Raw genomic sequence first — 4,546 nt, 5'->3', positions numbered from 1 at the left:
ATCTCATATCATGCAATCTCCCTGTCCTTTCCTTTGTCCTTGTTCTTGCCTGCGAAGACAAGGATAAAGAAAGCAATATGTCGGAACCTCCACTCAAACTCCCGGTAAGGAACTGACTGCCTGGAACCTTTCCTGATTGCTTACCTAGTGTTGCTCTCGAGTAGTCATCTTCAACAGTTGGAGCTGGGTCTCCAGTCACCAAGAAGTGATGAACCATCCAAATGCAAGGGTTGCACTCCATTCCGGCATCAGAGGGCAAATACTGCCGGAGAAGATGCCACACATGCATGGGGGAAAAGCAGGGAAAATACTACTTAAGCAAGGGGAGCAAGTAAGGAAAGTGAAAATGATACATTGAAGCATGTGGAGACAAGCGCAATAAACGCGTGCTGATTCATCCCTGACAAAACTGAAGATCACTTGCCACATGAAGCTCCTCATGGTCCAATTTCATTCAAGATCAAGCCTCGAAGGTCATTGAAGAAATCACAAGTCCGATTCAAGATCAAGTGTCCACCACACTTGAATCAAATCTGCTCCAGATCAAAGGAGTAAATTCAGACCTTTAGATGCAAGTCTAGCAGAAAGTCCTCTAGCCCAGTTCAAGAACAAGCCTATGGAAAGTTAACAACAAGTAAAGCACCTCTTTCGACAACTCTTTTCTCTAAAGAGATTGAAGCAGAATGATCAACGATCAGCCTAAATGGTTTGAAATCAGGGGAGATACTCATCAGGGGGAGCATTCAAAACAGATCAAGATTTTAACGAGTCAATTGAAGACTTGTGGCCATCCAAGAGGGAGTGTTGTAAAGGTGAATGGATGGCTGGCCACTAACCCATTCATTTGCCTTTCACTATGTTGCTTGTGACTTGCTTCTATAAAAGCAAGCCTTATGAAACACAACATAGATATAGATGAATGTGAGAGGTTCACGGGAGAGAAAGGAAAAAAAAGAAAGAGGAAGAGAGAAATGAGAGGAAGAGGAGAGGAGATAATAGAGAGAGTTATCTTTGTACTCCTATTATTTCAAATTATAATGAAAGCACCACTGCTGCCCCGAGGACGTACTCCAGTCACACTGATTGTAGAGGAACCTCGTAAATTTTGTGTCTTGTTTCATTTATTCCACTGCACCCACAGTCGATTTTACAACATTTAGTTGGTTTTACTTTCGTAGTTTTTATTTCCAACATTCTTCGTCATCTCCCCCCTTCCATACTCTTTCTCCACCCTCGTCCATTGTTCATCTCAATTTTTTTATAAATTTTCTCTCTATCGAGAAAAAATTAAAATAAAAACTAAAACGAATAGTTATCAAACGGGTCTTGTATTGATTTAAAACTATTGATATTTAGTCAATTGCAACCAATTCAATATGAATTTAGATTCGAAAAACTTAGGTCCACGAAGATATATTTATTAATTTATACAGCAATATTTAAAAAAACAGTGGTGAAGCCATGAATTGTAGGGAAGAGGGCAACATTTAAAAGGATAAAATGTCCAAAAAAAGAAGACAACTATTCGAAGTCTAAATCCATGGTTTGCAGAAAGATTAGTCACTATTTCATTTAGTTAAGTGACCTCATTTGATGAGAACTATCCAGAATATTGAAATGAGAATTTGTAGTAACCAGAATATTGAAAGGAGGATTTGGACTATCCAGAATATTTGAAGGAGGATTTAGACTAACGAGAATATTTGAAAGAGGATTTAAGCACTGTTTTTTTTTATAGTATATTACCATAACGTAATTAAAAGTTAAGGAGGTCATGTGGGTGGGAATGGTAGAGAGAGAGAAACCCTCTTATTCTTCCTGATATCTTCTTCATTGGAATCAAAGCCGCAAAAAATGCAGATTTATGAAAATGAATCCAGAACAAAATCGCGCTAAAGCTAGGGCGTCACCCGTAAGTGGCGCGCTGTGTGGCCCGAGCACAGTGATAAGTGAGCAAGGGTCGCTGTATCTCCATCGGCACCCGGATGCAGTGTTAAATGAGCAAGGGGGCCATAGAAACTTCTTTTCGAACGACTCCACTCAAAGTTGTTTGGGAGCATATGCTCCTATCAACTTTACCCGGGACACACAAAAGAAGTACTTTGATCCTATTAGACGGGGGAGGGTGAAGAAGCTAGGACAGAAGGGTAGAGTTCAAGAGAGCAAAATGCGTTTAGGAACGTGGAATATAGGAACCTTAACGGGAAAATCTATGGAAGTAGTGGAAGTTATGGTGAGGAGAAGGATAAATATTATGTGCCTACAAGAAACTAAGTGGGTTGGTAGTAAGGCAAAGGATCTAGAAAACTCAGGGTTTAAACTTTGGTATTCGGGCACAAATAGAACGAGAAACGGTGTTGGCATCATCGTGGACAAGACCTTGGTACAAGATGTTGTAGATGTCAAGAGGGTAGGAGATAGAATCATGGCAATCAAGATTGTAATAGGACAAGAACTTATCAATGTGATTAGTGCGTACGCACCTCAAGTAGGGTTGGATACGAGTTCGAAGGAGAAATTTTGGGAAGATCTTGGAGACTTGGTGCAAGGAATTGCTCAGACGGAGAAGTTATTTATAGGAGGAGATTTAAATGGACACGTGGGCAGGGAGACAGGCAACTATGGAGGTTTTCATGGTGGCCATGGTTTTGGGGAGAGAAACGAGGATGGGGAAGCTATCTTGGATTTTGCAATGGCATATGATCTCTTCTTAGCCAACACCTTCTTTAAGAAGAGAGAAGAACATGTGATCACCTACAAGAGTGGGTCGTCAAAAACACAAATAGATTTTCTTCTAATGAGGAAAGGGGATCGTATAACTTGTAAGGATTGCAAAGTTATACCAGGAGAGAGCGTGGCTAATCAACATCGCTTGTTGGTGATGGATGTACATATCAAAAGAGTAAGACAAAAGAACAAGACTTGGAAGTGCCCAAGGACTAGATGGTGGAATCTAAGAGAAGAAAAACAAGCCATTTTCAAAGAGAAGGTAATCACCCAATGTGTGTGGGATAGAGAGGGGGAAGCTAGCCAAATGTGGGATTCCATGGCTAGTTGTATCCGAAAAGTAGCAAAAGAGGTATTAGGAAAGTCCAAGGGCTTTGCCCCACACCAAAAGGAATCTTGGTGGTGGAATGAGGAGGTACAAACAAAGGTGAAGGCTAAGAAGGAATGTTGTAAAGCCTTATACAAGGAGAGGACCGATGAAAATGGTGAAAAGTATAGAAAAGCGAAGCAAGAGGCGAAGAAAGCTGTCAGAGAAGCTAAGTTAGCGGCTTACGACGATATGTATAAACGACTAGATACCAAAGAAGGAGAGTTGGATATCTATAAACTATCTAGAGCAAGGGAAAAGAAGACAAGGGACCTAAACCAAGTGAGGTGCATCAAGGATGAGGATGGAAAGGTTCTTGCTACAGAGAACGCGGTTAAAGACAGATGGAGAGGTTATTTTCATAATCTTTTCAATGAAGGACATGAAATGAGTGCTTCTTTAGGGGAGTTGAGTAACTCAGAAGAGTGTAGAAACTACTCTTTTTATCGTCGAATCCGGAAGGAAGAAGTGGTTGTAGCTTTGAAGAAGATGAAGCATAAAAAAGCAATAGGCCCAGACGATATACCAATCGAAGTGTGGAAACTTTTGGGAGAGACAGGTATAACATGGCTCACTGACCTTTTCAATAGGATTTTGAAAACGAAGAAGATGCCAAATGAGTGGCGAACGAGCACTTTGGTGCCTATTTACAAGAATAAGGGCGACGTACAAAATTGCATGAACTATAGGGGTATTAAGCTAATGAGCCATACAATGAAGCTCTGGGAGAGAGTCATTGAGCATAGATTGAGGCAAGAGACACATGTTTCGGACAACCAATTCGGGTTCATGCCAGGGCGCTCAACCATGGAGGCAATCTATCTCTTACGAAGATTGATGGAAAGATATAGAGATGGGAAAAAGGATTTACACATGGTCTTTATAGATTTGGAAAAAGCGTATGATAGGGTCCCAAGAGACATTCTTTGGAGGATTTTAGAGAAGAAAGGAGTACGAGTAGCATATATCCAAGCTATAAAGGATATGTATGAAGGAGCAAAGACTGCCGTAAGAACTCATGAAGGACAAACCGAAAGCTTTCCCATAACTGTAGGATTACATCAAGGCTCATCCTTAAGTCCTTACCTTTTTGCGTTGGTAATGGATGAGTTAACAGGACATATTCAAGATGATATTCCTTGGTGTATGCTTTTCGCAGACGATATAGTGTTGATAGATGAAACTCAGGAAGGGGTAAATGCAAAGCTTAACCTTTGGAGAGAAGTGTTAGAATCTAAAGGTCTTCGCCTAAGCCGATCAAAGACAGAATATATGGAGTGCAAGTTCAGTGCAAATGGAGGCCAAAACGAGTTAGGGGTGAGGATTGGAGATCAAGAAATACCAAAGAGCGACCGTTTTCGTTACCTAGGATCTATCTTGCAAAAGAACGGAGAATTAGATGGAGATCTCAACCATAGAATACAAGCTGGATGGATGAAGTGGAAGAGTGCA

This window comes from Malus sylvestris, chromosome 13, assembly GCF_916048215.2.
Source record: "Malus sylvestris chromosome 13, drMalSylv7.2, whole genome shotgun sequence".
NCBI classification, from domain to species: Eukaryota; Viridiplantae; Streptophyta; class Magnoliopsida; order Rosales; family Rosaceae; genus Malus; species Malus sylvestris.
Note: the sequence above shows the minus strand (reverse complement) of the source record.